The sequence below is a fragment of the Hermetia illucens genome, chromosome 6 (genome assembly GCF_905115235.1).
Source record: "Hermetia illucens chromosome 6, iHerIll2.2.curated.20191125, whole genome shotgun sequence".
Taxonomy (NCBI): domain Eukaryota; kingdom Metazoa; phylum Arthropoda; class Insecta; order Diptera; family Stratiomyidae; genus Hermetia; species Hermetia illucens.
The window spans coordinates 91187145-91213522 of NC_051854.1; the positions used below are offsets into that span (position 1 = coordinate 91187145).

A 26378-nucleotide genomic window follows, 5' to 3' on the forward strand; every position below is an offset into this window, starting at 1 on the left:
CTTGACTGTGTGATTGGCCGTCTATCCACGCCCCAATGGTATCGAGTCTATATGCGCCATTGGCTGGTTTTCCTTTCACCTTCAAGTGAATGGGGGGTAAATTTAGGAGCTTCAAATGCCGCATTCGGCGGAGTACTGATTGCTCCAGTGATACTTAGGCAACCAAATCTCAGAATCTGCGTTAGCAGCTTCCTGCTGTTAGCAAAGTTCAGTCTTGGCCACCAGACGATGCATGCATACATCAAAATGGGTTTTATTATGGATGTATATATCCAGTATATCCGTTAAAGTCCCCGGGTCTTACCTATCGCATTCCTACAGCACCAGAGGAATCTGCAGGATTTCTGATATTGTCCCTGGATATGATGCTTCCACGTTAACTTGGAGTCGAAATGTACTCCTAAGTACTTGACTGTTTGTGCCAGCTAGATTTCCGCCCCTTCTTTGGTGGGTAGAGTATAGCTGCCCCACCTGATGCTACTAGTGAACATAACTACTCTAGCCTTCCTAGCGTTCACCGTGAGTCCATTGCGGAGGCACCAACTGTGGATTTCTTGCAGAGTTGCATTCAAGCGGTGACATAATGTGTCCGCAAACTTGCCGGTAATTATTATGGCTAGGTCGTCCGCAAATGCCTGCGCGAACACTTTTTTGTCCCCCAGGATCCACAGCAGGGTATCCATTACCAAGAGCCATAACAGTGGAGGGAGAACCCCTCTCTGTGGGCAGCGTCTAAGATTTCTGACCGACCGATATGTGGATGTTTCTCCTTTTTGGTAGACGTGTTGCCTATGGTGAAGTGGGAACTTAGGAATTTGTGTATCCCTTATGAACCGATCAAGTAGTCTTTCTAGTCCTTTTAGTAGAAAGGACGTTAGACTGATCGGTCAGAAACTTTTTGCGTCTGTATAGGTCGGTTTGCTTGGTTTGGGAATGGATAACAACTTCACATCACACTGATATACTTCTGATACTTCTTTGCATGCCAGATTTCAGTCTCTCGGGTGAGGGCTGGTTGCACCAGTTGGCCCCGAGATTAGATTTTGGATGGTGCCTGGGAAGTGCACTTCAAGCAAATGGTTTGCCGTTTCTTCGTCACTTTTTGTGCACCTCCCGTTCTGTAAACGTAAATTTCTGGCTACTTTATTTAACAAGAATCCGCTTCCGCTTTGAGGTTGTCTCAAGAGAGTTAGTCTCTTCGCAAAAGCGTCTCCTTCATGATCGTTTAGCCGATCTTATGCTCTTCTTTAGAGCCTTCTGTACCTCTTTATAGAGATTCAAGCTAGCGCCTGAATCACACTTTAGAGCACGGTTGAGGAGCGTCCCTGTCGGTCTCCTCTGTTTTGCCAAATCCGAGTTCCACCATGGTGTTTTACCCTTCTTTGGCATCTTGAGTGAACAGCTTTCTTCGAAAGTTTCTCTCATGCTAGTTGTGATCATTTGTGTTGTCTTTTCAATTCCAGCAATGGATTTGATACGCTTCCCAGTGATCGTGACACGGGCGTTCAATTCTATTTTATACATTACCCAATCTGTCTTCTGCGGATTCCAAAATGGGGTGGGTGGAGGTGGATCCATGTCCATTACGAAATCAATGCGTCTGTGATTCGAGAGTGTGATATCGTTTGATACTCTCCACTCTCCAACCAGAGCCGCGATGTCAGGAGATGCCACCGTGATGTCGATAACCTCTTGCCTGACCACGTTGAGGAAAGTGGGTTCATTACCGAAATTAAGGGTTTGCAAATCGGCTCCTACTAGATTCTCCACTAGTCTCGATCCTCTTTCATTGATGTTGGATCTTCCCCAGCATATGTGGTGAGCGTTGACATCGCATCCAGCTATTACCCCCATGGTTCTACTTTTGGCATATTGGATAGCTCTGATGAAGGTCCCACTAGGAACGTCTCCTGCGTCATAGGGGAAATAGGCAGGGCACCATAGTATCTCTTTATCTTGCTGTTAACTTTTTGTGGTTAGTTTAGCCGATGTGGTGTCGCCATCACATAGGTCGTTAACCACATTAGCCTGGAGTCTTTTGAGACTACCATGTAGGAGGGGGGTTGATCGCTTCCATTGGCATACAACAGGTCAGCATGTTGTAAGTTTAGGCTCCTGACTACTCCACCAACAACCCACGGTTCTTAGTGAGGTGAGTCAGGCAACTTAGGACACAATTGCAAAGGATTCGGCTGCAATCTCAGATATCCAAAATAAACACGATTTGTATTGAAAAAAAAGACGAAATGCTCCGTGTAATATGCCAAAAAGTTATATTGAAAATTCATTTGAATTTAATGACGTAAATGGTCCAAAGTCGTCATCAGTGCTGGCGAGAGGACGCAAATACATTCCACAAGGATCAAGTAGAGTTACTCGAAATTCGACAATGAAAAGGCAAAATCACTAGGCTCGCAATCGAAATCCGGACTGTTTATGGTAATAAAGGACATCAATAAAGTCTCTTCCCGAATAATTTGAAATGTGAAAAGTCGAAACTGAAACGGGACATCTGCGAAAGCAGGCAAAGATACGAGTACTTACTACAGACGAACAAGTGTCGTTGGCGTCGTAATATAAGCACTTTGAAATTATACCAATCAATCAATAGTAATGGAATTCGAAGTATTGAGCTGTAGTATCGCCCAGAGGTATGTGCAATTCCTGCTATTGATAGTGAGGACAATCAAGGTAATTTTGGAGTTCATGTGGAAATTCCGATTAAGGAATTCTGGGCGTTTTCATAAAAAGCCTGTACTCTGAGGTTGTCATTATGTGATTGTCATTTAAGTTCCAAAGGAAAACAATAAGATGAATTCCCAGCCAGTCAATTTGGAGTGCTAACGTCTAATGTTCTATTCTTCTGAACCTATCGAAATACCACAGAGAATTTTCTTGATATTTCCAGCTCAATTTACTTCACTCGAACGCATTTCTCAAAGGCTCCCAGTAGATAAAAGAAATGGCATTTCAGCTAACATCCAAATTCCTACTTTCAGTAGCATCCACACTGGAATAACCTCTATCATATTGACTTCACCTTTGCCTCGTCATGATTGTGATCCCTTGTTATCCGGCTGTTCAATGTCCATTCAATTGGAAAATAGTCTTGCGATATTACGACACATGACAATGGATTATGGATCAATGGGGGATAAAACGAAAAAGACAACGTAATAAACGTAGAAAATACAGAGAAAGGAAAATGAATAACGACTTTATTGGAAGGATAACAGGAAGAAAGATATTGGCCTCAAACAAGTATATCAAATAGAAAATGACATCCCAGTCAGAATAGTTACTTCCGGGGTGGTTTTCTTTTGTATTGTGGCATATCTATTTGTGACTGGATATGTTGTTCTTTTCTCGCAGGCAATGAAGATGTTATGAGCGACTTTGATGGATAACCTAATTGCAGTTGAAAACAAGTCGAGATACCGCGCTTTGGCTATAAAGGTTTTGTGTTCATCGTATGTGAGAAGTTTCCTATTCGCATATACCTCCAATTCCAAATATTCCTCGATATACATATGCATTTCCAACCTCCAACTCCGCCGTTCATGTGAGGATGACGTCATACATGTCCTATAGTGCGATAAATTCATGTGATAAACACATTCACTTCCCCGTTTCACCCATTGTCAAAACTATGATCATTTTCGAAAAGTGCTAATTGAGCCCTTTGATTTGATACCCCATGCGACCATATTGTGTGAAGAAAAATGTACTCTCCCATTTTACATGTATCTCGAGCCCCCCTTAAATTCAGTTCAAAATGATGCCACCCGCTGTATGTAAAGGGATTCACAGATCACACGCTCTCACCAGATGTTGTGACAATTGGTTTAGCCGTTTCCGAGTAAATCGAGTGTGACAGATGGACAGACATTGAATCGATTCTATAAGGTTTTGTTTTAAATAAAACCTTAAAACTTTCAAGTGGAAGGTTGGGAATTATCCTTCATTATTTTCTGTTTGACAGATTTGATGATCTTGTGTCATGGCCTTACTGGATTATTTGTCCCTGGCTAAGTATTTTAGCGTTGTCTTCCAATGCAGTCCGGTAGTGTTTAGAAGCAAGACGAATTCCCCATTGGATTGAGGCCAATAAATTTCACAACGGTTTTCTTTATACCTCAAACGCTGAGAGGATTATGTTTGTTCAATTCGAGGATACGCCAGTGGTGCATAGCAATAATGCAAGGTGCAATTGCATGCAATTCCTTATACGGATACGCCAAGGAAATGGAGTACAAGCAGCTTCGGCGTCTATCAATCTGTGCATCCGTCTCTCTGCCTATATGTCTGTTAAGAATAGTGAATAAATTGATCAGTACTATGATAATATTGGCATAGGTGGCGGCCGTTTTCATATTTACTCTCTTAGCTTAAAGACTTAGCTCACAATATAAAAGTAATACAAAAAATTTCCCAATCCAATTTCCCGTATTTGCAAGCACCAAGTCTAGCTCCGCGAAATCCTCGAGCAGGATACGACCCCTGGTGTTCGTTGCGCGACTGCCCCAATCCATGGCCTGACGCCCTGACGAATCAAAATTCTGGAAACTCCATCACTTGAATGGCTTGATTTCCACACACCCATATTGCCGCCTTGTCAGTTACATATGCAGTCCAGGGCCCGCTCTTATTATTGCTATAAGGCTCGCTGATTATGGCAGCTTCGATTCATTTCTCATAGATGGTCTGCGATAGAAGGTCTTGCGCTACCTCGCAGTAGTTGCGGTTGATTTGTATCAACCTCATTTCGTCACTGCATTCAAGGCTCTTCTAAACTCTGGGCAACTCTCTGCAAAGTGCCGACAGTTGACACCTTTTTTCTCTTTGCAAAGCATGCATTCAGGCTCAGCTTTGCACTCCCTGAACATATGACCTTCTCCCCCACATTTTCTGCAACTTTTTGATCTGTCACAATCACCGGTGCATTTCGCCGCTATAGGGCCAAATTCCAGGCATCTAAAGTAGCGCTTGAGGGATACCTGCTCCCTGAGTCGGCAAACAACCCAACCTATTTTTACTTTATTAGTCGCAAGCAGTTTAAACGCTGCTTCAGTTGGTAAGCTTATGATTGCCGTTTGCGTGCCTCCGTATCCCTTCCTCAGTCCCCTAATTGCGGAATCTTGCAAGCGAAGTGGTCGGAATTGCTTTTCTAAGGCGTCGCGGATATCCTTCTTGGTCGTGATTTCATCAATGTTTTTACATTGTATAACAATCTCCTGCTTTCTGGCCCGTACTTGTGCTTCTTCTCCTGAGGATTTTCTACCGTTTTGCCCGGCGACTTCTTCAACTCCAGCGTCAAAAATCCTTTTTGGGCACGTCTGATTTGGCTGATGTTTTCTCCAAGGTGCATCAGCTCAGGATCGGATTCTTAAGGATATCGGCATAAGTCATACCACCTTTTTTTGAGATGAGAATTAGTTCGGGCCGTAATCTTCTTTTGTGTGTCGCATTTTTCTTTCCGCCAACTTTGGTCCATGCTTACTTGGTTCTTTTTTGGGGCTTTACCTCCCTTGGGTCGATTGGAGCCGGCGCCGCAGATTCCACGATTTTGGTAACTTTGTTTGCCCTCCCCTTTGCCGATGAGAGGCTTTGTTGCCTTTTCGCGTGCTGCGAGGATCCGAAAGAATTGTTCGCTCCTTCTCTATTTCTCTTTTCAAGCTTACCACCCTTTGGGTTTCGAAGGGGTGTCACCTGTTTTTGTCTGGGTGACGCTTTATTTCTTTGAGATATTTTTTCGCCCTTGGCACTATTGTGCAGTATCCGAATGGCTCGGACCAAGTTTTTGATGGCCTGGTGCACATTGTGTTTGTCTTTTTATGAATTCGGACAACTCTATTATTTTTCCTCTGAGTAGGGCAAACGATGATTCGTTCATATTCTGACACTGCTTCTCTGCTTGCTGTTTTCACTGGGCACTTCCGTATTTATTAGCCTTCCGGGAGCTACCCTGATTTCATTCCTTCATCAACGTTGATTTCGGAGGAGATCGCAGGATCGTCCAGCTTCTCCTAAATGGGTCAATCATTAAGTCCTGCGAGATGTTCCAACGAGGTGTAGTCATCCCACTATGGGCTAATGACTGACCAGTTTGTGGGGTATCTTTCCATGTATTTTGAACAGGCGTTATCGGGTGTAATGTACTGGTTGCCTCGTGCCTCTTTCTTCAGACTACTTGTAGCATTCGATGCAACGGTGGCCAAGTAATCCACCACTGAGGCACTGCAGACGATGGTTTTCGATGGCCGGGAGCCTGCCTGTCTCTCCCAAAAGCCGCGGGTACTGGAGTTCCGAGTCCATCCACCGGAACTTTTTCTTTCCTTTCTTCTTCCATGTTGGTTTTTTGTTCTGGGTGTCCTTTTTATAGCCATTTTTGTCCACGGGTGGGTGTTTTTCTCCCATCTACTCGAAATGCGCATAAACATGCCGAAGTACGTACACCTCCAAATGCGTACATGTGTATTTCCCACGTATCCGCCGGGCATTCCCTTAACCGTACAAACGGACTCGTCTAATGGAAGATCTGGCAACTTCGCCCAGGGTTTACTGTCTGTCTGTCTTTTTGTGTGTGTGTGACCATGCTTTTCTCCTTTCCTCTGGCTTTCGCAATTTATCTTGAATAGATGCGACCATGGAGTTGACCGCATTCCAATTCTCTTGATGTGCTAGCATTTTCGGCACCAGATTCTCTGGTACCAGCACCTCTCCTAGAGTCTCCTCTAGATTCCTCCTTTCTTCCACAAATCTCGGACAGTGGAAGAATACATGCTCTGGGTCCTCTGAGACTCCCTCACAATTTGGACAGTCGGGTGAGGTCTCCAATTTAAACATGTGAAGGTATTGGAGATATCCTCCATGTCCCGTGAGAAACTGGGTGAGATTATAATTAATCTCACCGTGTTGTCTCTCCAACCATTCCTTGATGGCAGGAATGAGCCTATGAGTCCACCGACCCTTTCCCGAGCGTTCCCACTGCTCTTGTCATCTATTTATGGATCTCTCCCTCTCAGCGTTCTTCGTCTGCAATAAGGGAGAGATTGGCTTCGCATGGTATATATTCGCCATCCCATCTGCCAAGATGTCAATCGGCATCATTCCAGAGATGACGAGTGCTGCATCATCTGAGACAGTCTTGAAGGCAGAGCATACCCTCAGAGCTTTCCTCCTGTAGACAGCATTCAGTTTGCTAGTGTTAGCTGACATCCGCAATGCCTCGCTCCAAACTGGGGTCGCATGGAGCATGATTGAGGTCACCACCCTGGTTATAAGCAACCTAGAGGTATGCCGTAGCCCTCCCACGTTCGGCATCATCCTCGCCAGGGCCATACTGGCAGTGGATGATTTATCACAAACATACCCCCAAGTATTTGAGGGTCGGCTTCGAAGTGATGATATGATTCCCGACAGGCGTAATTTCTTTTCCGGCGCTTCGTGATGAGGACCGCTTCTGTTTTTTCCTCCGCAAGCGTCAGGCCAGAGCTTTCCAACCAGCATTTGACAGCACTGATTGCCTCGCTTGAGTATAGCTCAGCATCTTCGAGATGCTTTGCGACAACAATCAGTGCTATGTCGTCAGCGTAACCCACCACTGTGGTTTCCTCCGGAAGGGAAAGATTAAGTACATCGTTGTACATGATGTTCCACAGTAGTGGGCCCAATACGGAGCCCTGCGGGGCACCCGCGGAAATTACATACTCCTGGGGTCCGTCATCAGTGTCATACCAGAGCCTCCTTTCAGTTAAGTAACTATCGACGATAGCAGCGAGATAGGTGGGAATACCAACCTTCGCTAGGGATTTGCGTATTAGATTCCAATTGGCCGAATTGAATGCATTTTTCACGTCCAGGGTTACTACCACGCAATATTTGCCGGTACTACCCTTTCCGTAAATTGCATCTTCTGCCAAGCCAGTAACCAATTTGATGGCACCAATGGTTGATCTGGCTTTTCGGAACCCATACTGCCGATCTGAAAGGCCGCCTTGGCTCTCAACAACCGGGAGTAATCTATTATAGATTACCCGCTCTAACATTTTCCCCATCGTGTCCAAAAGACATATGGGTCGGTATGACGATGGTTCACCTGGAGGTTTACCAGACTTAGGCAGAAGCACCAACTTCTGTCGCTTCCAAGCCGCTGGAAATATTCCTTCGAACATGCACGCTTCGAACAACCAGCGAACATGTCCGGCCTGGATTTCACGGCAAGCTTAAGAGCCTTATTCGGTACTCCGTCCAGGCCCGGCGCTTTATTGTCTCCTACTCTGCTGCAGATCTCCAGCAGCTCGTCTCTGGTGACTGGCGAGATTGCCGTCAAATTCAGAGGTGGTTAGAATGTGTCGGTGCTCTCCTCTTCCTGGAGGAATCACCCCTGGATGATTTTTAGTAAGAGGGTGGGACACGTGGTCTGTGGATATAAACGGCCTCTGAGTCGTCCCATCACGATTCCATAAGCTCTCCCCCACGGGTTTACGTCCGCTTCGGAGCAGAGCTCCTTAAAGCATATCCTCTTGCTTCGCTGGATGGCGAGCTTGAGGATTTTGTGGGCTACCTTATAGGCGCACTCTTTCTGCCCCTGATCGACTCTACCTACCGCCTTCTGAGCCGCTCTTCTGGCTCGGTGGCAGGCTGATCGAAGACCGGTCAGTTCATCATTCCACCAGTAGTTTGGTCTTCTACTGGGTAATGAGCATCTCCTAGGCATGGACGCGTCACATGCTTTGGCGATGCATTGAGCCAGATGGACGGCTCTTCCCGTAGAGGCCCCTGCATTATCAGGTTGATCTAACCACACCTCTATGAAGGTCTGCTCATCCAAAGATTTTGCAGACCAGCCTAAAATCTTCTTCGGTTTCGGGCATGATAGCTCTTTGGCCTGAGGCTCGACACATGTCTCAAAGAAGATTGCCTGGTGATCGCTGTGGGTGTAGCGTTCGCTGACGCACCAGGACATACCACGCGCCAGCGCAGGGCTGACAAAGGTCAGGTCTTCAACTGAGCCTGACCCCCCTTTCTGGAAGGTGTTTACAGTACCTTCGTTAACCAAAACTATGTCCATCTGCGCGAAAGCTTCTATTAAACTGCGCCCGCTAGCATTTGATTCTTTGCTGCCCCACTCTAGGGCCCAAAGATTGAAATCACCGGCAATCACCTTTGGACTTCGTCCCCTTGCGTCGAGAACAAGGTTATCAAGCATTTGCTCGAACTCAGACAGTGTTAAACTTGGTGGGGCGCAGCAGCTGTATACATATACACCACTTATTTTCGCCCACACAAAGCCGCTAGCTGCCTGATTTGCAGTACATTCTATGGCCTGTCGACCACAAGCCCATATCGCCGCTCCACCAGTCAAATCTGTGACCCATATGCCACCGTGACGGTTTCTATATGGTTCACTTATGATGGCAATTTCCATCTCAGATGCGAACGTGGTCTGCTCAAGTAAATCCTGAGCGACCCTGCAATGATTCAGGTTAATTTGAATAAACCTCATTTTCTCATTGCAGTGAGCGCCTTCCTAAATTCCGGACATTTACCACTTCCGGCAATATGCCGGTGATCCTGTCCCTGTTTTACTTCGCGCAGTTGGCATTTGGGGTCCCTATTGCACTCTCTGGCAATATGGCCTTTCTCACCACACCTTCTGCATCGATCGGATCGATCATGGTGGTGCATGCCTTCGCGGAGTGCCCAAACATGTGGCATTTAAACCACCTCTTCAGTGAAATTTGTTCTCTTAAACGGCAGAAAACCCATCCAATCCGAACCCTTCCGGCAGTCAACAACATCTGCGCCGCCTCGGCTGGTACTCGTATTGTGGCCGTTTGAGTACCACCATGGGCTTTTCGTAAACCCACAACAGACTCCTCGGTAAGTTTTTTTGACTTGAATTGCTCCTTCAGAGCAGTACAAATTTCCCCTTTCGATATCACTTCATCGAGATCCTGACATTGTATATAGATCTTATGTTTTTGGGCACGGACTGCGGCATTCTCCCCAAGTGAGTTTTTGACTTGAGTGCGAAAGTCATCAGTTTTGCCACCGCTGGACCTTTTCAGCTCGAACATGAGATCCCCTTTCTGGGTTCTTCGGATTCTGTTCACATTTCTGCTCAGATCTTTTAGGTCGGGATCAGCTTTGACCTTTTTGAGTATCTCCGCGTAGGACAGATTGCCCTTACTGGAGATAACAATCGCATCTGGACAAGTTCGCACTTTTGCTTTTCGTTTCGCTTTTTTGTTGGTAACTTTAGTCCATCCATCGTTTTCGTTCGCCTTGGGCTTCGCAACGCTGGTCGATTTTCCTAGATTCGCTGTATGCTTTCCTCCTTCTGAGCTGTTGGTGTTGGTTTTCAGGATGTCCTGTCCGCCTTTTTTTCTCTTAGGCGCTTGCTGATTATTTAAAGGATCCCCCTCTTTATCACGTACTCGCTTATTTCGCTGGGATTCAATGGTAGTGCGGGTAGGCGTCACTTGGGTCGCTTGTGATACTGTTGGCACAGCGGGGTTCGGCGTGTCCTTATTATTCTTTTCCTCCATCTGTGATCTATTGTAGAGGACTCTAATAGCCTTCACCATATTCTTTATGGCCTGGCGCACGTTGTGCTTGTCCTTGATAAACTCGGACAGCTCATTTATTTTTGCCCCAAGCTGGGTGAAGGGTAATTCCTCCGGATCGGGACTTTGCTGCCTATAAGTCCCGGCAGGGTTACTTCTTTTACATGGTCCTTCACTTTTGGTCTGCACTTTATCCTTCATCGTCTTTGGCATTGGTGGAGATCTCAAAATTGATGAGCTTCTTTTGAATGGATCTCTTCCTTGTTCCTGGAGCACCTCCTGCTGTCGAGCATCTTGAACATGTGCGGTGGGTATTGTCACGGTTTTTCTTGTCCAAAAAGCTGCTTTTAGTTCATCTTTGTTTGCTCTTATTATTGGTGTTCTCGGTAAGGTCGTACTTCGCTTGAAAACCTCCTTCTCCAGATCCAAATTACTTGTACCATTATATGCCAAAGTGGCCAAGTTGTCCACCACCGAGGCACTGCGGTCGAGGGATATCGACGACCGGGAGCCCGCTTGCTCACTCCCAAAAGCCGCCGGTACTGGGGTTCCGAGCCCCTGCACCGTAAGTTTCCTGCTTCTCTCGTCTTCCATGGTAGTTCTATGTTCTGGGTATCCTTCCCATAGCCATTTTGGTCCGCGCACCAGAGATGAGCAACGAAAAGAAAAGCGCATGAACACATATTCACACATCAATAGGTATGCCCTAATCTGCCAGCTGGGGTCGCGCCTGATGGGAGATCTGGCCACTCGTCACAGGAAAATCACACGCATTTTTCTCGGAGACGGTTATAGCGATTGTCACCAAATTTGGTGAGAAGTTTCGAACTGTGAACGCTTACGCATACCGTGAGTTATATTATCATCCTACATCATGGGGAGGGTCCCCATACATGGAAATGGGGATGTTATGATAATATAGTCATGTGGGGTATCAAATGAAAAATCTTGATTATTACTTTTCGAAGCCGGTCTTAGTTTTGACATTTGTTGGAAAGTTGGGAGTGCGGGGGGTTGAAAGTGGTCATTTTTTTAACGGGGCCATTCTTAGAAACTAGCCAATCAAAAATCTGGGAAAATCAAGAGGTTGCTACTCTATGGTGCCTAGGCTCCGAAATACTCTCCATCCTGATAACTGCTCAAATAAGTTAATGATAGTATATTACTATAGTTGCACACTCAAATGTCTTTATAAAAGAAATACCCAAACCTTTCATACCTGAAGCGTGCAGCTTCCCGTTTCCCGACTTGTTTACTAAATCTAGCGGCCGCGGCTAATTATTCAAAATCACGTTTCTTTCAGAATTAATATTTTCCAAATTTATTTTGGTATAAAATCCCACCCTTAACTAAGTAACCTGTTTACTCTTTTCAGACCTTACCATCATATACTGACCACATCGTTCATCACATCCTTGAATGGCCTGCACCATATAATCCTGTACATGTCCGTCACTTGTACAATAAAATCCCACGTGACTCGACTCCACCGATTGGACCGGGAAAGGACCTTTACGAACAAGTAAGTGGAACGTGCTTATCATGTCATTAGCAAGAACAATGTACAGCAAACAGTACCCAAAGCCACCCTGGAACATTGTGAATTGCACAAATTTCCCTCCGCTGAGAATCATCGAGTTCATTCATAAAGCAAGTCTGTGTGCTAAAGGACGACTCCCCGCGAAGCCTGAAGGGAGGAATATGGCAAATGGTCGAAACGAAAAAAACCGTGAAAGGTTTGCAAAGGGGGGAAAATATTATGTGCATTTCGTATCTTTGCGATAAGAGAAAATCTGTTCATTTGATCGTCTGCAATGTAGTGTCACGAACTGAAATTTCTTTTTTCCTCAGTTTATGATTTTTTCTTCTCAGGGAAAATTATGAAGTAGTACGTGCTTCTGGCAGGAAATTGTTTTAGCTGTTAAGCTTGGGATTCGATTTATTAGTTCCACAGCCTGGAAAGTTTACTCGGTTATATTGAAATTAAGCACCTCTGCGAAGTTGGAATTTAAATTGTTTCTGTGCAGAATTCCCGAGCAGGATTAAATTTAATTATTCCAATTGAAGTTTAAATTTATCTTCCTTCGAGGAACAGGAAGGCTTCGTGTAAAAAAAGGCCTTATTAGGATCGAAAAATGTGTATTGAGTTTAAGAGGGGCTCATATATACAAAAGGAGGTGCATATTTTTTTGCACTGACTTGGCATATGGGGTGTCATCTAAAGGAGTCTTAGTTTTGACTAAGGTTACAAAGTCGAGGAATGCAGGATTCAAAATTCGCCGCTTATTTCAAGGACTCATGCTCAGAAGCTGTTTAGCTCGAGATGCTGCCTGTTTAAGACATCTAGGCCTCAATAATATGGGCCACAGTATGATGCACCATGCTGGAAAGTTTGGTGGAAACTCTATTATTGTCAACATAGTGAAATTGCCGCATCCTCAGACATAAAAAGTCCATATCACATTGAAATAAATAGCCACGCACTACGACCTTTGTGTTACACAAATGCAACTATCGGGTAGCCAAATATTCTTACATAGAAACTTAACAGAACGTTTCATAGCTGAATCGTCTATTATTATTCTGTTAAGGAAAAGTCGCACCGCGTCCTTAAAGAACTATTGTGCCCGTTTTGCTGGTTATAGTGTACCTATTAATCATAGTATATCAAACAAGCCTAAAACCATTAGGAAATTTAGTATATTCGCTACTTTGAGACCCTTCCAATTTTGCATCTAGTATTAAATGTTCTCCCAGATGCATCGACCTACTTTGCACAAGTGCCGGACACTCCCAGAAAGTGTATAGAGGTTTCATCACACTCCGCACAGAACCTGCAGACAGTGTCCGTAGACACCCTTGCTTCCCTGGGTGATAGTTTAGCCGGTTCTTTTTGGTGAAGTGCAAGCAATCCTTTGTGCGATAGATTTGTATCCCCCAATAAGCACCCTGGATTGCTTCATTCCTGGTAAGCCCGCCCGATATAATTCCCTCAACCCTCCCAGAGGGGTTCTGGCCTGTGTAGAGGCGTCCCTGATTGCTTCTTGGCTAGTTCGTCCGTTGCCTCATTGCCTTCCAATCCAACATGGCCTGGCCTCTGCTGTGATTGATCAGTCAGTGCATAAATTAATCAGTTGCTGATTTAAACTATATGTCTCAGCCACGCTCTCCCAGTTTGTCTTGTTACTCCAATGTGCTTCAAACCTCTTGTCAAAGTGAAACCTCGTTGTCATGTTATCCCTTGGTATCAGTAATTCCGCCTAGAAAGAATATCAATCTTCCTTTCCTTTAGACAGCTCCCCGCCTCACTGACACTCGCGCCCATCCTAAATATTGCCCTCTTTGCCTGCATCTGTATGTGCAAATGAAATGATCCCAGAAGGGCCCCTAGGGATGGCGTTGGGCATGTCCTCATTGCCCTACTGATAAACACGCAATCCAGTCCAGTGGAGTTTGTGTAACTCCCTGGTTTGTGTGCTGAGTTTAGTTCTTTCTCCCCAGATTACCGCCCCATAGTAGTATCTTCGGACTGCAACTCAATTTTGTTCCTGCTATCTACCTACAAGTCAACAGAGTCCTCGAGGCTTTCCGACAAGTGTTTCCGACATGTGTCTTCCAGAGTAATTTTTGGTCTAGCGTAATTCCTAAATATTTGACCTCTGTTCCTCGTTTCACTCACATGTCATGTAACCTTATGGCTCTCAGGTTTTCAAGCTTACGTCCCCTAGTGAATGGTACTGTGGTGGTTTTGGCTGGATTGATCTGCAGCTCCACTTTCTTGCACCAGGCCCTAGTAACCGTTGGTCCAGTTTGGATTCTTTCACATAGGATATCCTTATATTTGCTCCTACAGATTAAAACAATTTCGCCCACGTAACCCTGGACCTGTATTCTAGTATTTCTTAGTACGTCCAAGAGTTCGTCCGCTATCATACTCCACATAAGCGGCGATAGTACCCCGCCCTGTGGACAACCCTGAGTAGTATTCATGGCAATAGTATTTGTACCTGTCGGTACTTCAATTTGCCTAGTCTCTACCATTTTGCCGATCCAGAAAGCCAGAGTGTTTCCCACTCCCTTACGACTTGGGCATCTTGTATCTCTCTGTGCGATGTGTTGTTGAATGTTCCTTCGATATTCAAAAACGCACACATTGTTGTTTCTATGGCATTCTGTAGTACATACGTCAACAGATACGGAGCAGTTTAAGTTGACCGTCCTGCCCGGTTAGCGTACTGACACTGATATAGGGGGTTGCGCTTTAGAACATTAGTTCTAATATACATAGTTGTGTATGACCTTCTCCACCGTTTTGAGTACGAACGATGTTAGGCAAATTGGTCTGAAAGATTTAGGGTGGAAAAAATCCTTTTTGCTTTTTGCTTTCGGAATAAACACCACTTTTGCGCCCTTGGTATATACCCCAGTGCTATACTCCCCATTACTACCCTCAGACTCTAAGATGTTTCTTAGCCCTCTCTGGATTAGTACTGGGAAAATACCATCTAATCCGGGTGATTTCAGTGGTGTAAAAGCTCCCACTTCCCACGTTACTCTAGCTTCTGAGCATACCTCTTTTGCTAGTTTCCAGTTCTCCTTTTCTCCTCTTTTTTCGTTGTTCAGTTGCCAGGCAGAATTTTTTCGACCTCGGGGAAATGAGTTCTGAGAAGCAGGTGTACTTCGTCATCCTCATTCTGGGTAAATGTTCCATCTTCTTTCTTCAGACAGAAGATATTGCCCTGTCTTTGGTTGCAGCCTTGTAAAGTCTGGTTGCTTCTGTGATCTGTTCGATCCCTTCACAGAATTCTCTGAAGTACACAGTCAGTCAATTTTTGTTTTGTCCGGTTGAAGAGTGTTCGTACCTCATTCTTGCCAGGTTCCTGTTCCAATATGGTACATCCCTTGATGACTTAACTGTCTCAGCCCGACAGCTGGCCTCTTATGCGTCCATGAGGGCTGTGTTGAGGTTTTCCACCACTGTTTCTAGCTCTTGTTCGGTCCTGATGTCACCGCCCCCTTGATGCTGAGCCATGTTATTGTTCTGGTGCGTTGCATTGGATTCCCAATCCGTTCTTCTGGGATTCCTTATTATTCTTTTTATTTCGAAGTTACCCTCAAGGTCGAATCTGATTATTCTGTGACCAGACATAGAGGGCTCATCCGACATCCTCCAATTCCTGACCTCGTTCATTAGAGTATTTCTTGGAGATGTCTAGTACCTCCTGTCTAGTGCAGGTCACAAATGTTGGAGTATTCCCTAAGTTATGTATTTCTAACTTATTGTTAAGAATAAATTCAAGAAGGTATTCACCTCTTCAATTGATGTCGCTGCTTCCCCAGAATTCGTGATGGGCGTTGGCATCGCAGCGAGGAGAAGTGGTAACGTTCTCTTCTCACAGTATTGCACCAGTTTAGCGACTTGTTCCGGTGGAACCTGCATGTCGTCTCCTGGGAAGTATCCCGATGCCACAACTGCCTCTTGAGTGCTCCTCTCGACTTCCAATGAGACTTGGATAGCCACAAGGTCTTCGGTCGGGAATTCTGAAAGACATATATATTTTAAATTGCGTTTACGAATTATGTCAGCTTTTGGTTTTTCGCAAGAGGAGTCCCAAATTATCTGCATGCTTCCTCCTTGCAGACCGCGAATCTGCCTCGGTACACCCAGGACTCCTGAGCCATCACTATTCCAATATTCTCGTTGGAACTCGCCCTTGCAATTATCGCAGATGCAGTTTTGGCATGATGGAGGTTTATCTGGGCTATCTTGGTGCTGGACATTGCCTCCGCTATTTTTTGAAGTTCTTCTCCACTGTCGCAATATCGGCCTCCTCCTTCGACGTGGCGCTTTCTTGCGCATTGCTGTCCACCCTGAGCCCTAGAAGTCCTAGGTTTAGGTCGTCCAGCTTCTGCTCTTCACTTGGCAGCAGGTCTACTTTTGATCCAGTCCTTTCCGCCTCTATGACTTTCGAGACTTCCTCGAGTACTTTGGTATGCTCTTCACCCGGTGTCTCCTCCGAGGTATCTTTCCTCGCCTTTTCCCTATGCAGTGATATGTTGCCAAATCGATAGTTGGTATGGCAACTCTGACGTTTGATTGCCTCCAGGGATCAGTCCTCTAACCCGATCGTGAGAGTTTACTCTTGCCCTCCACCTTGCTTCTGAAGACTCTCAATAATCGCGTATGGAGATTCTCATTCTGAGCGATTAGGGGGTCCATGAGATCTTCCGTCTCTATTGTTGTGGCTTTTGGGAGAAAAACTGTCATCATGTGTGCTACTAGTGTATCATCACCAGCACATGTTGACAATGCTGCTCCTTCTCGGCCTGGAAATTTAGGAACTATGGTCCTAGCCTAAGCCACTCTGCAGTGTCTTACGTCGAGCAGTCCACCAGTATACAACCTGGTCGAAATCGTATCCCGGTGAACACAAGTTTCGCAGTCCATCCCTTGCACATCTTCCTGACGACAACATCTGCGATGATTTCCTGCTCCTCACGAATGAGTAATGGCTTGGGAAACATTTTTGGCAGTATGGCCAATTTAATGCTCTTTACCTCACCCTTGACCTGCGCGGGTTTTCTCCCCCCTTGGGCTCAGGCTTGGATTTTTTGGGAGCATTCCCTACATGCCGGCCAATCTCTGCTGCTTCCCGCTTTCTTGCCTCCGATGAAAATGGTTTAGGTCTCTCCTGAGCCTTCTTAAGGGCCTCTATTGGTTTCAGGCCTTCGTTCAGGTAGCGTAGGTACCATTTAGCATCTGCGCCACTTAGGCCTGTCTCCTTCTTGACGTCTCATATATTTATCTCAGACGTGCTTTTGCATGTCCCTCCTTTTTGAGCACTGGTGTTGGTTGGTTGTTGTCCTCGCAGTATACCAATGTTGACCTTTGATTCACCGTTTGGCGTCTCAACTTCTCCCTTCTTAGGTGTAATCTCAGCATTTCGGAGAAGTGCCTCCGCCTGGTTGTGTACGGTACGGGGTCCCGCTTTATTGATTATAGTTTTTTTTATTTTAATACGGGTACTCATTTGATTCCCTCGAGTATGGGAGTTAGGAGGTCCACCGTGCCATAGCCCCCCATTTTTTTCCACAGGCATTCCTGGAGGATGGTAAATTGTCCCTCTGACATTTTGCCATCCATGGAGGAAACTGCCACGACAGCGGTCAAAACGGAGGCTGCTACTTGTGTATATGTCCTCTTCCTTCCTGCCTTTTTGTCCATATTCCTAAGGGAAGGGGCCAGCTTCATTGAGATCTCTCTGGCTGATTTCCGGCACATCCATCTTAATCCCAGCGGGATGCGTGGATGTAAGCCCTGGTGCGGAGCACAATAAAGCGTTGGCCACCACAGATGTGTTGGTTTTACGCTTCTTGCGCGCATTACCGTTGACAAGAGAGTCTGGTGCATCCAGTGTGGATCCCACAGTGATTACCACTTTATCCTCCTCTTCCGCCTAGTGGTACAGCCACGTCCATGTCCTTATCCCCAAGGTGCTTCATCTCCCCTCGCAGTGTCTTCTTCTGCAACGGGTTTGGGCCCTTTCCAGGTTCATGGTGTTCGGGCCGCTTGGATCCATTTCCACACCCCGGCGTTATACCAGCAGCGCCCACGTCACAAGCTTCCCTGCCTTCCGCTTCTCCCGGTAAGGGTGAAGGAGAACATTCTGGCAGGCAGAATTCAGCCTGTAGTCCCCCTTCCTTAGTGGCCGAAGTTCGCGTCTACCGAGCCTCCCTCTTCCTTTTCCGGGTAAATTTAGGCTGAAGTAACGCGGTCGGGCTAGTCGTGGGCGTTTTTACAGTTTCTCCCAAGTTGAAAGTTTTCGTACTTTCCTTTCTGACTAACTTCGTCTTAGGCACTAAATGCAAGCTTTCCACTGAGTTGGAAAGCATGCCTTCTACAGATTGATCTATAGGCGAGTATGAATGTGGTGAGGCCTCCAAAATCCACGCTTCCGCCGCAACATAATTGTTCATGGTCGCGGGTGGATTCGAAGTTTGTAGTGGACTACTACAGGCTCCTCCAACACGACAAGATGTTGTCTGAGGGGGAGCAGCTGGGCCGCACAAGCGGTCAATGGTGAACTTAGGGGGTCGCAGCTCCCCAACTTTGCGAGTAGTAGTCTCCATTTTTGCATAGGATTGTACGATTGTGATGCTCTCTAACCAGGACCGAAATCTTGCAGTTAGAAGTCCGTCAGAAACCGGCTCCCAGGTCAAGAGAGGGCGTGTTGCAATACCCATCAGAAGCAAGCAAACACCGAATTCGCGTCTGCTTCCACTTGGCGTTCCAGGATAATGCACATTATTGCAAGGGGGGAGGAGTACTCTCCTGAGTCTCAACATCTTACTTTGCTTAGGCCGAGAATGTCCAGTTTATATCGCTGGAATTCCCACTCAAGTAGGAGAAAGCGATCATTTTTAGGACTCTCGCTACCATTGTCGAGGAGCGTGCGCAAATTCCAGAAACCAATCATAGTTAGTTTTCGTTAGCCAAAGGTAGTTGCCTTGAGGTTATTCCTATCCGAGGTGCGGCTGACGTTTCGCTAGCAGTAAAGTTTCAAAATTTGCAGGTTGCCAGCCCACCAATTTCTATCCATTTTAGTCGCCTCTTACGACAAGCAAGGGAGCTTAAGGGGCATGAGCTCCATGGGTCATACCATTATTCGCGAATCATGATGCGCCTGATGTCATGAGTCTCTATGTTTGCAAGTTGGGTCTTGAGCAGATGTGATGATTAAGAAGGATTAAGGAAAGGAGAATGTACAATATAAGGCAGGAAGTCCTTTCACTGAACAATATTACCGATAATCGAAGTTTCTTTCAGAAATAACAGCAAGAATTGTGAGACTCTTTTATCATTTATTTCAGGAGAAACATGCTCAGGAAAGAACTAAATAAATCAATATCCCAACTCACCACCGGAAAAACCTTTCCTTTCTGGCTCAAGAGGAGAGGAGAGAAGTAAGCGAGTATTGGTTCAAATTTCATTGCAGATCCATCTACGAGACTTCCGCAAACAAAAAAAAATACAAATATCCTTTTGACATCAGCTATTTTCACATGAAAACATTCATCGCATTGTTTCGACTCCTTTTTGACAACCGTTGAAAGCTGAAACAGCTCCGTTCTCGACACAATTTTCTCTTGCACTTTCTTTCATCCTTAAGATTCGCGTGGGAAGTATGCACTCACATATTGTATCTATAGAACCTGATATCTGCTTGCGATATCACAGGCGGCTTCACGTGAAATTCGTATCTAAAAATGCTAGGAAGAGTGGAAACTGTATAGACCAGAATGTAAACGTCTTGAGGATATGTGAGCTACTATCTTTCTCCAAAGGACGAAGGACAGGAACGTATCCGATTATTTTTTACTTTCCCTCGTCTGTAGCTGATTTTTTTTCAGATAGAGTTTGATATACTTAACCTTGTTGCGGATTTTGTATGTGTGATGCTGAGCGGAATTTTAGAAAGGGAATTGGATTTTCTGGTATTACAATGTCGCCTGCTGTGTATCCTTTTGGCGGTTGTCGTGTGCTGAGTGCGAATCTAGTTTACGTGAAATGTGTGCCAAATTGTAGAAAATTGAGAGATATTGTGGAAATTTATTGTATGATTCGGTTTTGCTGAGAACCCTTAGTACACTTGTACCGCGGTTTGGCGTCGAAGCGATAGAGGGTCATGAGTATGTATCGAAATAATTGTATGAACCTAATGCCTTCCTGATACTATTTAAGGCAGACAGAATCCTTCAAAGGTCTGCCCCCGTAGGACACACGATATCCCTGGGTACAAGTGCCGAATAATAATTCTGTTCGATAATTCACTGTCTGAAGCACACTTGTGGCGCTGTTTGCCTGGAGGCAGATTCTCAACAATGTACTCATTTATACTGTTTCCGTTCACTCGTGTAACTCTCTCGTTTCACATCCTTCCCTGCCTTTATAGCTGTTCTAATTAATTTCCGACTCCAGAGGAAGCAGAGGTAAAGCAAAGTTGAATGCCATCTGACTGTATTTATATTTGCTTAGTTTAGATAAGCTAATATTCTAATAGAACTCCAGACAATGGAATAATTCATGAGTCATGTCGGTAAACATGCCTGGAGTTTCTGCGAAGCCAAGTAACTGAGAGCATTATATAATGGGAATTACACTCGACATGAGTTTGCATAGTCCTCGGGCTTTCCTCTATATGATATGTGAAACAGAATCAGTGGCTTTTCTAATTTGTATTCATTATTTTGGAGATGGAATGGTTATGTGCAGTATTTGCTCCTGAATTCGCAACGTGAGCATGTTTCTGTTGTCGAGGTTCCTGGTAACCAGGTTGCACCTTCTGAGGACTTTTGAGATGCTCTTCGTGGGTGAATAGAACTTGGAATTAGACGGGAGTTTCCTGGTAAAGCTTCTATTCGTTGACATATGTGTCGTTGAGTGGTTGGAATAGCTTCACAACTTTTCCCATTTGTTTCAACACAACATCCGTGCCTTTAGTCGCTGTGTGCCTTTTGAGTGAAGTAGTTTAATTTATCCATTAAATCCATTTGAAATGTTGACTGGAATTAAATGTATGTCTGAGAAATTGGCAATTGATATTGTACGCAAGCTCGCCTCCATATTCCTCTTTCGTTTCTTCGGTTCATCATTAGTAGAAGTCAGCCTTGGAAGTAAACTAACGAATAAAGGATCACAAATTACGCAGTGTGCACTGAAAATTTCAGTTCAATATCTCAAATATCTTTTTAGTGTCTTGCTAGTCTCGAGCTCAGCAGGGAATCATCATCATCAACGGCGCAACAACTGGTTATCCGGTCTAGGTCTGCCTTAATAAGGAACTCCAGACATCCCGGTTTTGCGCCGAGGTCCACCAATTCGATATCCCTAAAAGCTGTCTGGCGTCCTAACCTACGCCATCGCCTCATCTGCCTCATTTTCTTTTTCTACCATAGATATTGCCCTTATAGACTTTCCGGGCTGGATCATCCTCATCCATACAGATTAAGTGACCCACCCACCGTAACCTATTGAGCCGGATTTTATCCCCAACCTGACCGTCATGGTATCGCTCATAGATTTCGTTGTTTTGTAGGCTACGAAATCGTCCATCCTCATGTAGGGGACCAAAAACTCTTCGGAGAATTCTTCTCTCGAACGCGACCAAGAGTTCGGAATTTTTTTTGCTAAGAACCCAAGTCTCCGAGGAATACATGAGGACTGGCGAGATTATTGTCTTGTACAGTAAGAGCTTTGAGCCTATGGTGAGACGTTTCGAGGGGAACAGTTTTTGTAAGCTGAAATAGGCTCTGTTGGCTGACAACAACCGTGCGCGGATTTCATCATCGTAGCTGCTATCGGTTGTGATTTTCGACCCTAGAAAGGAGAAATTATCAACGGTCTCAAAGTTGTATTCTCCTTTATTCTTCCCGTTTGACTAGTGCGAATTGATATTGATACTTTGTCTTGCCTTCATTGATTTGCAGCCCAAGATCTCGTCCTGATTGCGGCCTGCTTGATCTGGATGAAGGCAGTTTGTAGGTCTCGGGTGGTTCTTCCCATGATGTCGATATCGTCAGCATAGGCCAGTAGTTGGGCGGACTTAAAGAGGATCGTACCTCTTGCATTTATCTCAGCATCACGGATCACTTTCTCCAGAGTCAGGTCAAGTCTGGAAGAACAAATTTAATTTTCGTGTTTATAATTCATTTTTTGACTGTATTCCTTTAGACACTTTCCATCTGTGCTAAGCAATCTATGCTAGTGATTCAATTATCTATTCCTTTCAGCTTTGCTTCTGATATGAATGAGAGCCGTCACCGTTAATGATGCCAGCATGTTTAAGGTTATGAAAATAACGCTTTATTAAAATCCGTTCATTGTCTGCCTGATCGTCTTTCTTTCGAATCTGAAAATCTCCAAAAGACATTGATATGTTCCAGGTTGCGTGATTTTTACCTATTAAACCCAATCCCTGGCTCATTTCCTTTTCCATGCGGAACCACCTAAACTGTAACGCCGCGAGGTGCGTACGGTTTTCGCTTCTCCAATCGCCAACGATCGCATTTGAAGCTGCTCTTTTTTCTGTCCTCTGTCTTTCCCAATCTGCATTGAATACGCCCCACACCCCCAAATTTTTGGCCAAGTAGATTAGATAGACCTTGTCGTGATGGGGGAGCCCGTGGTAGTTTACTTCTATACTAAGGATGTCCAAACATGAATATGGAAGCTAACGATTTGAACTTTCGAAGTGATAGGAAGTCACAGACTTTGAATCCATCCGATTATGAGCAATCATTTCGCGGCTGAGTCGCGGATTTTGAAGGCCTCACCATATTCATACCCCCCTATAGATAAATCTGTAGAAGGCATGCTTTCCGACTCAATAGAAAGCTTGCATTTAGTACCTACGGCAAAGCTACTCAGAAAGGAAAGTATGGAAACTCTCTGGGAGAAATTGGAAATTCGACTACGGCTGGAATGGAAGAGGCTCGGCAGAACAGAACTTTGGCCACTAAGGACGGGGACTACAGGCTGAATCCTGCATATCAGAAGCTTCTTCTTCACCCTTACCATGAGGAGTGGAAGAAAGGGAAGCTGGTGACGTGGACGCTACTGGTTTAATTCCGGTAAATGGAAATGGATTCAAGCGGTCCAGACAACGTGAACTTGGAAAGGCCCTAGGCCGACGGCAGAAGAAGGCACTGCGAAGAAGATGAAGCACCTTGAGAACGAGAACATGGAGGTGGCTGTAAATCGGACGCAAAGAAGAAGCGGAAGGTGGGGATAAACTGGTAACCCCTGTGAGATCCACACTGGATGCACCAGACTCTTCTGTTAGCAGGAATGCGCATAAGAAGCATAAGACCAACATCTGCGGTGGCCAAGTGCGGGAAGTGATCAAACCAGCGAGGAAGATCTTAATGTAGCCGGTCCCTTCCATAGGAATGCGGGCACGAAGACGGGAGTTTCCTCCAAGGATGACAAAATGTCAGGGGGACAATTTACCATCCTCCGGGAATGCATGGGGAAAAAAATGCTGGAGCCTGGAACGAAGCCAAGATTTAACAATCAAGGTTTTCGCGATGGACTTCTCCATTTGGATGGCACTGATGCGGCTGCCTTAAAGTGGGTCCATCAGATAATTCTGGCTTTGAGTTCTGGCAGTCGGCCCAAGTTTACTATTTTGTACACAGAGCTACGCAGGACAGAACATGTCGGATGTTGGCTCCCAGGCCCTCGAAGGAAGGCAAAGGACATCATCCGCATGCTGGGTGAACATAACCCGGGCATGAACTTTGAACACTGGAGGATAAAGTTCATGAATGCCAGGAAGTATAAATCTACAAATGTGGAGGGTTTCAGCTTGGTGTTCGAATTGTATCAAAAGAGTCTGAATGTGCTCAGGGGAAGTCACCATATGGTGCTCCACTTCTCCCTAGATAGGTTGAAATTCGATCATATCAGGAAACTGTAGAGCATCACCTTCATTTTGAAGAACAATGATGGTCTTTGACTCATACAATATTGAGCAAATTGCAACAATTTTGGTACGTTCCCCCACAAGGGAACTGAGTGTGGACAATAGTGCATACATTGGCGGGATCCCCGTAGGGATTCACTCTGGAGACGGGATAGAGTGAATCCTACCTGCTAGAAACTTCTCCTACACCTTTTACGGAACAGGCGGAAGAAAGGGAAGGCAGAGAAGTGAACGGACCTGACTTGATTCCAGTCCAAGGGATCGAATCTATGCAAATACAACACCGCAAACCAATCAAGGTGCTAAGTGGAAAACAGACGAATGCGCTGCGGGATGTGATGAGACCTTTCATGGATGAGGACATGGGAACTGCTGTACCTCCAGGTGCGGCTTTTCTTAGAGAAATCAAACACGAGGAAACCAAGTCTCTGACGGTACTGTGTGGGGGAAAGTCCGTCACACGCGGCATACGTTTCTAACATATTGTATTAGACTAAGTTTATGTCGAAAAACATAAAGATTGGTCAAATTAACCTACAGTATGCCAAAACCTCCTCTTTTCTGTTGGCAGCGAGGTTGACAAAGCTGCAGGATTGCCCCTACCTGCTGCTTTTATCTGGCCTCGCACATTGGTCAAGGTCAGCCTAGTCAGCCTTATCAATTTGGTAGGGATACCGAATTCTCAGTAGCTCAGTTCAGTAGCTCATCAAAGTACTCAACCCATCGTTCCAATATGTCCATTCTATCGGAAATCAGATTTTCCTCTTTGTCTCAGCAGGATGAGCATCGAGGTGTATAAGGCTCCCTGTACTTTTCGAGTTCACAGACTTATTGGTTCTCCCAGGTTTCCTTTTTCCGTCTGTGAAGTTGCTTCTCCGCTCGACGGAGTCCGTGATAAGTCTCATTTGTTGAATCTTCATCTCCAGGTCCCCTTTATGTTCTGACATTCATCAAGGCTGAGAGGTGGCTGCGTTCGATCAACACGTGGTCAATTTGGTTGGAAGTGGTCCCGGTTGGAGAGGTCCAAGTATGTTTGTGGACCACTTTTTGCGCAAACCAGTTACTTCCAACAACCAGTTCGTGTGACACTGCTAATTGAATAATCCGCAGTCCGTTATTATTGGTATCCCTATGTAAGTTTTGGAAGCCAACGTATCGCCGCTCTTTCCCTACTTGGCTGTTAGAATCCCCAACTATGATTTTGATATCATATCTGGGACAGGCTTCGAGGGTTCGTTCTACTGCCTCGTAGAAGGTATTCTTCTCCGACTCTGCAGTCTCCTCTGGGCATGAACGTTAATTAGGCTTATATTTCTAAACTTGCCTCGCAAGCGCAGAGTGCATAGCTGTTCGCTTATGTTTTCAAAGCCGATAGCAGCAGGTTTCATTTTTTGGCTGACTAAGAAACCTACTCCGAGCACATGGATTACTGGATGGCCACTATAATATATAGGTGTAATGGCTCTTCTCCACGAAACCGGTCCCTGTCCAACGCATCTCCTGTAACGGTGTAATACCAGCTCTATATTGGGACAGGGTGTCGGCTAGAATGTTTGGCAGCTTCATCTCTGTACAGGGAGCGCACGTTCAAGAGAAAATGCGCAAATCGTTATTCCTTTGTCGTTGCCGGGTTCGTCGTTGTGTAATCCGTCCAGTCCGGGTTTCCTGTTGTGGCTTCGTAACAAGTTGTTTTCCATGTAGAGTTGTCAGTCCTACCCAACCCCCAACCTGGAGGACCAGTTGATACAATTTGTCCCGTTTTAGGCGCCGGAGATTCGCCTTCATCCTTCTCCGTCTGCAGCTTTTCGTTAAGAAAGAGCTCCCAGCGGTCACCACGTGGAGATGGAGATAGGGTTTGGTAGTAGAGCTGTTGGTATTGGTTCAGCAGGCATTTCCCAGGTTTTATGCTGCATCGTGGGTACCAATCCACCTTTCGCCCTGTGACCTATACTGCCCTTTGACCAGTCAGCAGGGAATGCCTCTGTATATACACTACTAGGTACATATATTATGATTGCATCGACCTGTATATAATGAATAGGGCTCACATTCATGAACTATGATAATAATAATATTGTCAAGATACGGCGCAATGCGTCCTAAAAGAACTATTGCGGCACTTTACTGGTTATAGCAGTGTCGATTATTGTCCCAGAACATGTGTAGAGGCTTCATTGCTCTCCTCACTAGTTTCCCCCAGGCGACCACTGATTATTCCCACTATGATCTGGATGGTCTTCTTGGTGAAATTTTAGCAATATTTCTAATGTTTGGGTTCGTATCCTCCCATGAACACCCTGGAACTGTTATATTCTTGGTAAAT

General features: G+C 45.3%; 1 protein-coding gene across 2 annotated transcripts in view; it reads left to right on the top strand.

The window, feature by feature from the left end:
- LOC119658931 (furin-like protease 1) overlaps positions 1 to 26378 on the top strand; it is a 712092-nt gene that overhangs the window by 302982 nt on the left and 382732 nt on the right. For both annotated transcript variants that reach the window (XM_038066764.1, XM_038066765.1), the window contains exon 3: positions 11947 to 12093. The gene's annotated coding sequence lies outside the window, so the exon portion shown is untranslated. The remainder of the gene's footprint in view (positions 1 to 11946; positions 12094 to 26378) is intronic.